The following is a 13,868-nucleotide window of genomic DNA, read 5'->3' as shown; positions in this document are numbered from 1 at the left end:
ATAAATAAAAATCAATAAAAACAAATAAAAAGAAGCATTTTTTTTTTGAATAAAATAGAAATGCAAATGAATGGGCCATCTCAGAGCGGGTCCAAATTTTGATTTTGAAATTCATTTTGACGATTAGAGGGGTAAAATAGTCTTTTTAGAAAAATTTTAGATGAAACGAGCTATTTTTGGCAGTTTTTGAAACGAGCTTGGATTTTGAAGTTCAATACCCCGTTGCGAAGCAAATCCAATGTAAAATTTGAAAATGTAATTTTGAAAGAAATCCAAATTGTTTTTCTCGAGAAAATGCTTCCAACAAAACGAGCTATTTTTGGCAGTTTTTGAAACGAGCTCGGATTTTGAATTTCAATATCCCATTGCGAAGCAAATCCAATGTAGAATTTAAAAATATATTTTTGAAAGAAATCCAGATTGTTTTTCTCGAGAAAATATTTCCAAACGAAATGAGCTATTTTTGGCAATTTTTGAAACGAGCTCAGATTTTGAAGTTCAATAGCTCATTGCGAAGCAAATCCAGTGTAAAACTTGAAAATTTGATTTTGAAAGAAATCCAGATTATTTTTCTTGAGAAAATATTTCCAAATTTAGACTCCCGGGGTGAAAATGTCAATTTTGGAAACTCGAGGTTTGAAATTGATTTCTGAAAACTTTTAAAACTCAATCTGGATTGGAATTTATAAAGCTGGAGTTCTGGACTTCGAAAATGAAATGAAATGTGATGAAATGTTATGAAATGCTGAGAAATGATATGAAATGATGAGAAATGACATGAAATGCTATGCGAAATGCTAACCCTGAATGAAGAATTTTGGATGTTAGACCCCGATTGACACTTGTACCAGTTCAAAAAGTGTTAAAATTGACAAAATTTGCAAAAATGGTTGAAGAAATGATTTTCGAGCTCTGCCAAGCTAGAGTAACACTGAAAATTAGGGTTTGAGCTAGATTAAACTGAAATGAACTGGATTGAGCTGGGTTTTAGAGTTTCAGAACTCAAATGAACTGACTAGGCACTGACTCAACTGACCTTTCCGACTGAATTTTCAAGAAAAGCAATCATTTTTAGAGAAATGGTATGGAATGATCATTGGAATGAAGTGAATTACGAACCTGAACTGGGTTTGAGCTGAAACAAAGGTCAGTAATACTGAGATGAACTAAAATCGAGGCTCAAATACTAGCTCAACTGACTAAACTCGGCTCAGTTTCAGCTGAAAGAGCTGAAACAGACTAAAATGGGCTCCTGGACACTTGGAAATGGTTTTGAACTAAAACTGGAGCGCTTGAACTCCTGGTGAGCTCAAGTTAGACTCTGGGAAACATGACTGACTGTAAATGACTGACTTGGAGACAATTGGCTTGGATTCAAGTGAGAAATGAGCTCATTTTTGAAGAAATGATCCCATTTTGGCAGGAATGGTCAGAAATGAAAATGGTCTGTTCATTGTGAGCTCAGATGAGCTTGAGATGACTGATATTCTAATTGTCTTGAACTGACCAATGAGCTTGGTTGACTCCGACTGACTGGGGTCCGGGATGACCTAGGGGTAAAATGATAATTTTCCTAATGAAAATGGGTAAAATGGTGATTTTCTGAAACTGACTCGGGGTTTGACTCCTACACTGACCTGACAGGGTTGGCATTGCCTGAGGAGGATTGTTTGAGAATGAGTGAGGAAAATTTGGGGTGTTTACAACACCACACCCGGGCGCCGGTGTGACGCATCGCTTTCGGGCGACGACCTAGCAACCCTTGCCCATTTATCACTGCCTCCGGGCTTATAGAGTACAGCGCGTCGCTTAGTAGGGAACGCCCCAACGAAATTCTCATATTGGTTCATATTCATACGGTATGACTAAGTTTTTATGTTGGCTGTCACAGGCCTACCGCAACCCTCCTCCTTTATCCGGGCTTGGGACCGGCAGTATATAACTAAACAGTTAATTTATGATTTATGATAATTATATTTAATCTTCCTACATGTTTATATTTATAATTCAGTTTATATTTATAATTCAGTTTATATGTTAATTCAAGCACGTCCTTTGTTGTTTTCAGCATGTTAGATTAGTTAGCTTAGTTTCTATTAATGTTAAATTGTTATTTTTTTACATTAGAATTTGGTAGGAGTAGACTTAATTAATTAGTTTTGAAATATTTTATTTTATTATTCAGCTAAGTAGTTTACATTTATTTATTGTTTCATTAGTTAGTTAAAAGTATTTCAATTTTAGATTTTTTTTTTGGGTATTTAGATTTTAATTTAATTACTGAATTATCTTTTTAGGTAGAACTCTTGTTTTAGATGATTTAGGTGGTGTTCAATTTCTTTTCATTAGTTGATTTTAATTCAATATTAAATCTATTTTTCTCAACAATTAAATTTAATTAGATTTAGTTTTATGTCAGTAGAATAATTAGAAATCAATTAGTTGATTTATTTACATTAGCAGATTTTTATTTTCTTGCATCTAAAATATTGATTTTTGTTAGATAGATTATTTTGTCGTTTGCTTTATTAATTAGTTAATTAAACTTTCCTTGTAAATTTGGTTAGTATAGTTTTCAAGTTATATTACTTTATTTCTTGCTAAATATTGCTCACATGTTTCAGGTAGTTAATTAGATTAAGTGTGTTTCTTTATATTTGTCCTTAGTTAATTTCATATCTTGTTTCTTGTTCGTTATGCTAATTTGTCCTTTTGTTAATTTGTTCAATAACTTAGTTTATATTAGTTATAGAGTTAGTTATGCTATTTTGTCCTGTAGTGTAGTGTTATTTCATAGTTTGTTTAGCATTTTGTGATTTTTCTTCAAACTAACCTTTGATTTTCTCATAGTTTTCTTTCGTGTTTTTGTGTTTTGTGTTTTTATTTTTACAGGAAAGTGTGCAGACGTGCGGTGAGCCCAAAAATGAGTCCCCAAAGAGCCCTCTGAGGTCTTCTCAAAAGTTCCTCCAGTCCCCTCAGAGCCTCTCAAGGCGTCCTCAAGAATAAGAAAATTGAAAAGGACAATCAAGAGACAAAAAGCTCACACACTAAAGACTTTTCCTCTTCATTTTATATTAGGATTTTAAGTTATTATTAATTGGGGTATGTAATAAAATAATTTAATTGTTCTTTGTAAGCCCTTCACATAGAACATCACTCCCTTTATTTACTTAGTTAACTAATTAATTATTATTTTTCAAGGCAACAAAAGTAGTTCTGTGTGGGGTACAAAAGCACCTATTCCGTTCTTTGAGTTCGACCCGGACTTCAACACTAGTGAGAAGCGATTTTTATTATTTGATGCACGAGTTGCACAAACGTTTTTATTGAAAATATTGTTTTAAAAATCTATTTCATAAAAGATGCATCAATGTTCTATAGCACTACATAATCACATATGAAATCATGTTGTATACTATCTTATCATGTTGCATATCACTACATCATACAACTCATTAAAGCATTACAACATAAAATTCCAGCATAGCCTTCAACAATTACTCATAAATAATGGCACACACATGTTGTGTACTCATCTAGTTCATATATGAAACCCAACCATGACATACTAATTCATTTTCAGAATCATGACATGCTATAAAACACAAGTTCCAAAATTGAAATTGCATGGACAAAATTTCTCAGTTCGTAGAAATTCTATCATGACTTGTATATGATGAATTAAAATATAAGATATTTATTGTAGATGCACATACATGTTAGCTATCTACAATAAAACTTAGACCCAAACTCATTCTGGATCAGGAATAAATAATTTTCTAACTGGAACTTGTTTTTTGTACTCAGAAGAGACCTGTCTGGTTTGGTATTTTTAAAAAAACATCAACCAAACATTTTATATATCGAAATAAAGTATGAATTTTTATTGTAGTTAGTTTGGTGTGTCTGACACAAGTTAAAAAAAATAGATATAAACTATTTTTTAGCAAAAAATTTAAAATTATGCACCACAATATATTGTTATTGGACATACTGTGTTCCAAAGATTTTAGGTTACGGAACAAACTTTTGTGATTTTTAATTTTCAAACTTTAATGTATCACTACACAAGTTTTTTATCGTGTGTTCTTCAATATATAACACACATAAAACTATTTGTCATAAATCTTAAATGGTTTGAGAGTAATACAATTTTAAAAGATGTTCAACCTATATAGAATTTCTATCATGATAAAAATTTTGTTGCTGACTTGCAGAAGTCATATCTCCCAACCTGAAACTCAAATGAGCTCAATTTTTTTTCTAGATTACTCCTACTTATTTAAAACATTCCTCTAGATTTTTTAAATTTATGGCTTCACTATTTTGGAGAGTCATACTTTTCTTCAAGACTGGTTGAAATAAAAATAACAGGACAATATACATTTTTATAAAGAACAAAGAACTTTGTGATTTTAATAATAAAAACACCAAAACATGCATCAAATAATTTTAATTCAACATAAACACATTATATACGTATATGTATAAATGTAAGCATGTTGAAGTTAAAAAAAAAATATTCATAACATGAAGCAAACATAAGGTCCAAAGTATTTACATAGAAAAATACAATTTTCTCCAAAATAATCAGTTTCATATAGATGGATCTTATTATTGAATTTTAAATCAGTCATAAACAACTAATATCATATATAACATGAACCTAATTTAATACATGTTCATGAATGAATCTAACACAAAACATAGATAAAGAATTATATAAAATGCTTTTTCAAAAGAACCACTTGTTTTATGCTACAACTCCAAAAAATGACTTTCGTAAAAACAATTTTGGAGATTTTATTACTCCATAGACTGTATAACATCGGTCAATATGTCAACCATGTCATATATATGTTAATATATATATGGAAATCATATCCCAACATGCTTATACTCCTTAACATCATACACCCATAGATAAAGTGCACCTACCTCGAAGTCAACAAAAAAAACTAGGAAAAAAGTTATCTTGAAACTATGAACATTAACAAAACATTTTCCTACATATGTGCATCTCCAAGATGCAACCACACGAGGCCCAAAAGAGCTTCCTCCAAATGAGGAGCATATGGGAGAAAGAATGAAGAGAGAAGAGAGAGGTTTTGGAAATTAGAGAGGGAATGTAGAAAATTCCTAAGGTGTGTGTGGGATGGGAGATGAATCTCTCTCTTTTATTGCTTCCTTGTAGGATTCTTTAACCCTACAATGAAACTTCATCTCCTCCATCACTAATTAGAAGTCCTTTTTATTTTATTTATATGTAAAAATCTCAGTCTAATTATGACTCATACAAGTTATGAAAGTTATTAAATATCTTAGTTAACTAGTCTCTTATTAGAATTGAGAGCTTTTTGTCTAGTTTGACTTTAGACATCATGTGAATTTTATGAAAAATATGTAGGGATGTCCCACACTCCTTTGATTTCTTGATTGGATTGGGGTCATCCATAATGAACTCCAAAATATGTAGGAGGGGCTGTAACACCCCAAATAATTAACTTGAAAATTTTGGAATAATTTTTTTTTCTAAACATCAGTGGAAAATGTTTTATTTAAATTCTTAGTCAATTTATTTTGATAATTATCGAAATTTCTGCGGGTTTTACATCCTTTCTCCCTAAAAACGAATTTCGTCCACAAAATTCGTTACAAGAACTAAGCAACTAGACTGGAGTATCTTTCTTGTATTTTAAAATTTTGGTTTTTTCTCGTATGTTATCAAATGAAAATCTCTCAGGTAATTTCAAAGATCCAATCTATGTGCTTTACTCCATATTATTATTATTATTTTCATCATTAGTTGTAACACTATGAGAATAGAAGCATATCTCTTTTTAATACATAATGTTCTCATTTATGCCTTATGCAAAATCTTATAATGTTCATCAATGTGGTATCCTTATCACTATACAAGGGACCGTTGCATGTGTGTTATTTCAAAAAAAAACTTCAAAACAAATTGAAATTTGAACCTCGTGTCTCATTTAGAGTATGTAGAGTCCTATATATAAAATCGTTTTCTTAATCCATAGTGGCATAGCCTTTATTTAATAGAAAGTGATATGTGACCTAAAGATATAAATTGACTCAGATATGATTCAGTGTTCAACGCGTATCTAATCTCGATTTGCCAAATTCTATATTCCTGATAGGAATCGATTAATGTCTGGTGTTGGATTCAGGTTCATTTTTTATTTTTTTTGAAGTCTACATCCAACAAAACTTATATATCTATGTATAAAGCTTTAAGATATTAAATTAGTCAAACCTAAGTACTAAGACTTATAACCATTCAATCAATATTTAAATCCAGAGCATTCATCTTTATTTCCAAAAAACGTAAATGACAAAATTCCTGGATTATTTATTCATTTTAGTTTACTATTTAAAGATTCTTTGTTATTCATAATGACTTGGCATTGAGATTGCTTGTTGTGTTGCAACCTTAGTAAGGTGTTTAGTGAATCAAGGAGATTGTCACACCTAGTACCTCAAGCCATCTACTCGAACAACTAAATAACATACGTCTCTCACTTATCTTGATCACAATATATATCAAATGATGTTCCTAGCATATATATCTAGGTTCTTAGTTTTCACGCAATAAATCAATTTATTCATGAAATAAAAATATAATTCAAATACTATATACTTATAGAGCTTTTGCAGAGTCGTTGGAAGGTCCATAAACCATATATTCTTGTCCTGCTCTGATACCATAGTTGTAACGTTCCAAATAAAACTTGAAAATTTTGGAATATTTTTTTTTCTAAACATCAGTGAAAATGTTTTATTTAGATCCTTAGTCAATTTATTTTGATAATTATCAGATTTTTTCAGATTTTACATGGGCCCACATAGGGGGCATCATACTCCTATGGATACAGATTCATTAACTAGATTGAAATCTCATTTTTCACTCCAATTTAATTCCATATTGAGATTCAAATAAAGTATAAATTCAACCTTATATAAATTCAAGCTAAGTTTAAATTTAAATTCAAATTCTAAATAAATATTAAAATTCAAAATAAAATTGAAATTAAATATCAAATGAAATTGAACTCCAAATTGAAATTAAATCTCAATTGAAATTCAAATCAAATTAAGATTTAAGTTAGCTTGAGATCCAAACTCAAATTAAATTCTAATTTAAATTAGCAATTTATCTCAAATGTGAGACCTAAAAATTTATATTTATTTATTGAATAATTGAAGAAAATTTACAGGTATTACATAAGTAGACCCGTGAAGCAAGTTCACTTTGTTCCTTGATCTCTTTATGTTACTCTAATTACACTCACATGAAATATAAATTGTATCGTACTCACAATTAGGTCACCAGGAAATACGGTTTCTCCTTGTTGCTTCTCTTATAGTAGTATATCTTCACCACTAGTTACATGGCGACCATGCATCAGTGTTTAGGATGTCAATGGGTCAGATATAATATGATATCCGACTTTATTCTAAATCCGACTAGTCAGATTCGATAGCCAAATTCAAATGCGATTAATAATTAGATTCAGATTCAACATTGAGTTTTGCTTTCAAATCCCAATCCAAGCATGGCAAAATCCGAATATGGTTATTATGTAAATATTAAATGTTAACATAGTCGAATATGTATTCGATTTATTTGATCTCATATGACTTTGAACTCAAATATGTTAGATCCAATCAGGTCAGACTCGGTAATGGCCAAAACTAACCCGAATTCGACCTGTTGACATCCCAAATTGGTACCTCTAAAGAATCATTCATAATTTTATACATCTTCTCAAGCAGTACCTCGTGCAATAATTTGAGAACATCTTACACTTCTTTTAATTAAAAATAATATAATGCCCTATAAGGGTATACTCACCTTGTAAGAGTCACTTGTGAATGTCACTAAGTTGACGAGATCATCATAAATTCAAAACTGGTGATCAAAGTCGAGTATACTTTTCTCTTGGCCTAGCCAAAAAGGAAAAATGACATAATACAACACAAAAGTAAAATGGAGTATCCTTGTGATTATGACCCACGAAAGAGTTTGCCCCTCCATAGGGTGAGATCCTCAATTTATAGAGTATGTGGACTCCAGTCTCTCATTAAGAAAATTAGTCTCACGTGATGCCAACCTCCAACTATATTTTTATAATTTACAAGGTCATCCCTCCTTATATAATATTTTTAATTAAAATAGGACTTCAAAAGTTCAACAAATTTTAATGATACAAAAATCAAAATTCAACAAACATAATAATTACAAACATGTCTCAAAACAAGATTTACAGTAAACTAGTTTAGCAAATCACGACTTTGACTTAATATATTCATATTTACTAGTATACTATTTAGGACCACAGTGAAAGGCATACTAGAGGTATGACCTTAAATATAATGTGCTCACACTAGTTGCCATTACGAGCATTATAAAATTTTTGCTCACCCAATGCATAAACATACAATACCAATATAGGACACACTATTATCTAAGACCAACGTTTGTGTAGCGAATCCTATTTCGAAGGCTACTAATGAGTGTGGTCTCTCAATAGTGATATCTAATCCCACACATATCAAATTGCATAACTAGCAGAGAGACAATGTCAGGTCTACTAATGAGTGTGGTCTCGCATGCTACACAATCTCTATCGGGTCTTCGGGTGATTTTTCATACTGACATCGTTAATAGGTATATGTCTTTAAGGCCTCATCTCCAAGAGACCCTACTGCATAAAAATAACAAGATACACTGCATCACCCTAAGTCACTTAAGCTTATACCCCTAACTTGATTTGAGAGACATCAAAGACAATGCATTCAAAGTTCTAACACTGTGATTTTTTTTTTCTGTCTTCAAATTGACACAACTTATATAAGTTTGTAGTTGAGCTCACCTTATAACCAAAACTGGTAAAACTATGATAAGATCTTGCATAAGTCATAGTTACATGAAATACCAGAACAACAATTCATAAACATAATCACAATGATATTTGAATATCCATGGATTTAATTAAAAGTTGTGTAGGACCATATAAAATATCCAACAAAGTAACCTATGCCCAACATTATTATAAGGCATATTTTTGCACTTACTAACTCAAATCTACGTCAACCACAATCTCTGCCGCCTCAACCATGACCTTGTCCACTTACAAAAATAAGCGACGTTCAACACATCATGAGAATCTTTCACTATTCTACCTTTATGAAGCAGATGAACAAACTTGATCTTATACTGAAAAATGATCAAGAGTAGGCAAAGGAACTTGGGAGAGCAAAGAACCAACTATACACAGACACTCATCACAAGGCCATTAAGGGTTGTGTGGACAAGATGGCTAATAGTAGCAAGTTGGATCTAAATGAACTGAAATCCACCAAAAGAAATCTCCATTTTGTTGGTCCATCACAATTGGCTTCATATAATGTCAACTATAGATACATAAGTTGTGAGCTAAAGCATGAGAGTATGTCCTATGAAAATGGTTCCAAAGCTCAACCACAATCCAATCCAAAATATGTTGCAAGAGAAGCCTTTGAGATGTCGTGGAGGTGATGTATGCAACCACTTGTTGATTGTGTGTTCCATGCAATATACTATGGATTTCAGATTGTTACTGCTCTACTCACCTAATATCATTGAGTTCAAACTTGCAACGCCCCAACACAAGGTGACGTGCACTAAGTGCTCCTGCTAGAGAAGCGAAGGCCGTCGTTGGTATTCATTTTATTACTGACAAATAATTTTAAAGGACGCATATCAGACCCATTGTTGTGATTCGTCAAGTTATGGCCTTGGATAAAAGGAACAAATAATTTTTTCCATACAAGAAAATTGTATTCAGATTTAAGAATTAAACATTAAAGCCTGAAGAAATCTGGGATGCATTGGAGGTAGAAGCCATTTTTTCATTAAGGAATATGAGTAAACAACAAGTAGTTGAAATTAACAATATATATATATAGATATAGTGAGAGAGGAAGAGAGAGTCGAACAAAACATCAACATTACTAAGACAAAGGGCCAACAAACATTGAGCCTGTGAGCAAACAAACAGCAAACCCAAACCAAGGGCCAAAAACACGAAAGCAAACAGAAAAACATAAGGACATAAGTCCAAAAAGAACGAAAATATGACAAATTCAGCCAGGGTCAGGAGGAAGAGAGGGCGGCTGAAGGCGGTGGAGACCAGAGCAGCAAATGCGCAAAATTGTGTACACATCAGCCATAATGCAATGCACGAGCTTATTGAAAACAACTGGAGTTTGACGGAATATCGCATTATTGCGGGTCATTCAAACAACACACCAGGTAGTGAGGAGCCAAATTCTCCGGATCAACCGCCATCTCTTGCAACTGCGCACCTACGGTGGGCCACATAAAAGATCGAGTGCGAAGGAGTCATGTCGCACGTTAACACCAGGTTTGTTCTACGTACTCTTGAAGAGATCCACAAAGATGGGGCAGGCCCAAAACAGATGATAGGTAGATTATTTCGCCGCATTGCACAGGACACACCAACTCAAAAGCTGAAAACTCACTCTTTTGAGGAAGCTGTTTGTCTGGACCCGATCATGCAGAATCAACCAAGCTAAGATTTGAGAGCGAAGAGTTGGGTCTTTAGCCCATAACAAATGCTCAGGTAGCCAGTCAGCTCCAGGAGAAAGAAGAGTTCGATAAAGAAATTTGGTGCAGAAAGTGTCGCTAGGCGTAATTGCCGATGCAAAAGTTGGGCAGTAGGGTCAGGATCACCCTCATTCATGAGCACAAAAGACATGGCTTTAAGCCACATGCGATGCAGGTGCGAAGTAGGAAGCCTGTGATGATGACGATAAAAAAAATAACGACTCAAGGGAGCCATATTTAGCATGCAGTAAGAGAGCGCATGAATTGCCAGGATGGTGCGCCATCCAACATTGCTTCATGACGAGAGCAATACTTCTAAGTCTCACAGCAAGAATCCCCAGACCCGCCATACACCTAGGGAGCAACAGAGAATTCCAACCCATCAGATGGCGCTTAGTCTGAGGATGGCAGCCAGACCAGAGTAAATCCGCCATCAAACAGAAGAATTTCTTCTCCATGCTCGAGGGCATCAAGAACATAGACATAAGGAATACCTGGATAGAGAATAAGACGTGCTTGATGAGGGTAAGCCTACCTACGATGGAAAGGTAGGAAGCCTTCTAGGAGGAAATTTTGGTTTGGACTTTTTGAAGAGTGACATTCCAAGCGGCTGAGGGGATGCACGTTAGTTGCAAAGGGAGACACAAATAAAAAATTGGAGGATCCAAAGTAGCGCAGCCAAAAATTTGTTGCCCAATGGCCAGCAAGGAAGGGGGGCATTGAACATGAACATGCAACATTTACTGTCGTTCAGAGATAAACCCGAGAGAGAGGGGAAAAAAAAACTAAAGGATGAACTTGAATCTCAACACTTGCTGCACGGATGCGCGATCAAAGAAGATCATATCGTCAGCGTAGGTGAGAATATGATGGAGGAATTCCTGGATGCCGAGGGGGTCAGTAAAGCCAGAATTCGCAACCCTCTTGAACAAAACCACGAGGCCCTCAGCAATGGTGTTACATAACAAAGAGGAAAGATTGCAGTTTTGCCAAAGACCATGCCCAAGATTGAATTGTGAGCCTCTAACTCCACTTATCTTAATCATAGAATGAGCATTTGAAACCAGTTTGTGCACCCATCGAGAGAAACAACGACCGATATCAAAGTTGTCAAGCATATGGAATAAGAAATGCCAATGAACTGAGTCAAAGGCTTTATGGAAGTCGAGTTTGAGAGAGAAAAAAGGCTTGAAGGAGTGATGAATCCGCCTAAGGGGGATAAAAGCGAACTGAGAATCTGAGAAGCGACGACTCTGAGCCTGTTAGCCAAAAACCTTAGCAATAATGCGGTAGAGCCCCCCAAAACCGAAATAAGATGGAATCTCAATATATTAGAGGACGCCACATCCTTAGGGATGAGAGAGACATTGGCTAAGTGCGTGTGGATCGACAACCGATAATTGCGATGAAACTTTACGCAGACTTTGATAACATCATTCTTAGTGCAGGACCAAAAGATATAGAAGAAGTCCACGGGGAAAGCCGCTGAAGCCAGGAGCTTTCCAACCTGACAGGTCTTTAATAGCCGAAAAGATCTCATCGTCAACGAACGAAGATTGCACGGATCTGAATTGGGCTAGGTCAATAATCCGAATGAGGAGAGGACCAATAGAGTCGCCGACGGAGGGTTGAGCATCATAAAGGGCCATGAAGTAGAGAAAAACTGTGGGGATGACGTTGTCAGCAGTAGGGGTGGCAATCAGGTCGGGTTGGCAGGTCAGAATACCTCAACACAAACACGACCCGTTTATTAAGCTGGTAGGATATAGCAATCACGAACATGACCGATTTATTAAACGGGTAATCCGACATAACATGGTTAACCCATTTCATAAACGGGTCGGGTCGACACGACACGATTACAAGACACAGCGATTTGGATTGAATTTTGAATATGAACATTTTTAATGAAATTTGAGCCCATTAAAATTTAAAACCCATCAAATTTCAATCCAAAGCCGATATTTAAGCTCAATCGAATATGAACATAATATATAACTAAAGCTTAATCGGATTATAAAGTTAGGAGTTAGGGTTAGATAAGTTAATATACATATAAACGGGTTGCGGGTTGACGGGTTCGTGTAAACGGGTTGACCTGCTTGCCTAACCCATTTATTAAACAGGTCAAACGGGTTGGCGGATTGACATACCCCTAACACGAACACGAACCGTTTAATAAACGGGTTAGGTGGGTTGACCCATTTACGACATAAACCCATTTAAGCCAAACCCTAACTTGGCTAAGAAGCGGGTTGGCGGGTCAAGTTAGATTTTGCCACCCCTAGTCGGCAGAATAGGTTACTCCCTCAATAGAGATAGAAGGGATAATATGCCTCCTATGATGGTGCGAAGCGGAGGAGTGAAAAATTTTGGTGTTGCCATCACCAGCGGCAAGCCAATGCACTCTGAATGACTGCTTTCATCAAATTTCATCCTTAATCTGCTAGGATTGCAAAAGTAGAGAAAGCTCAGCAGATTTGACTTTTAAGCTTTGAATAGAGGAATAAAAAAGGGAGTCCGAGAACGACAGACAACTCTTGTTCCCAGGTGTCCAGGTGTTGAAATTTGCTAATGCTATTAGACTGAAGCCAAGCTTTTATGTAGCGGGATAGGCAAAAGAACTTCACAAGGCAACATGCGGCAACTCTAATTGCATTGAAAGGCATGTTCCACGAATGAAAGACCATAGATTCGAAATCCAACTCCTTCAGCCACCACTGTTCAAAGATGAAAGACCTAGTAGAGGAAAACCCTTCTCCCCAACGAGTAATAACCTGACTATGGTCAGAGATAGAAGGAGGATAAAGAAAGCAGGTGATGTTGGGAAGGATCACCAGAAGATCTGTATGGGGATAACCAAAACCGCAAGGGGAGGAGGGGGAGGGGGGGGGGAGGAGAAGAACCTGTATGGGGATAACCATGCTAATGGAGGCGTGACAGGAAATGGTATTGAAAATCATCACATGAACCGAAGCGCCATCAAAATACTTGCATGGAGAAATGATCAGGAGCGAATCCCCACACTGAGACTTACGAAGGCTGCACATGGCTCTAAAAGCAACCGAAAAACCTTGCAAAATGGTGACCTTGGAGAGGGCATGGGCTAATGATGGCCCTATGGCTCTGAGAGGGGGGAATAATCAGACTTGACCTTGGGGGAGCGAGCAAGTGGCTGACTGCTGAGCAGGAGAGCCATCATCAAAGGGCGGGAACCCAGAAGCCTTGAGAATGTTAG

This window comes from Nuphar pumila, chromosome 12, assembly GCF_984573655.1.
Source record: "Nuphar pumila chromosome 12, dmNupPumi1.hap1.1, whole genome shotgun sequence".
Taxonomy (NCBI): Eukaryota; Viridiplantae; Streptophyta; class Magnoliopsida; order Nymphaeales; family Nymphaeaceae; genus Nuphar; species Nuphar pumila.
The sequence above is the reverse complement of the archived record's forward strand: the minus strand, read 5'-3'. Positions refer to the sequence as shown.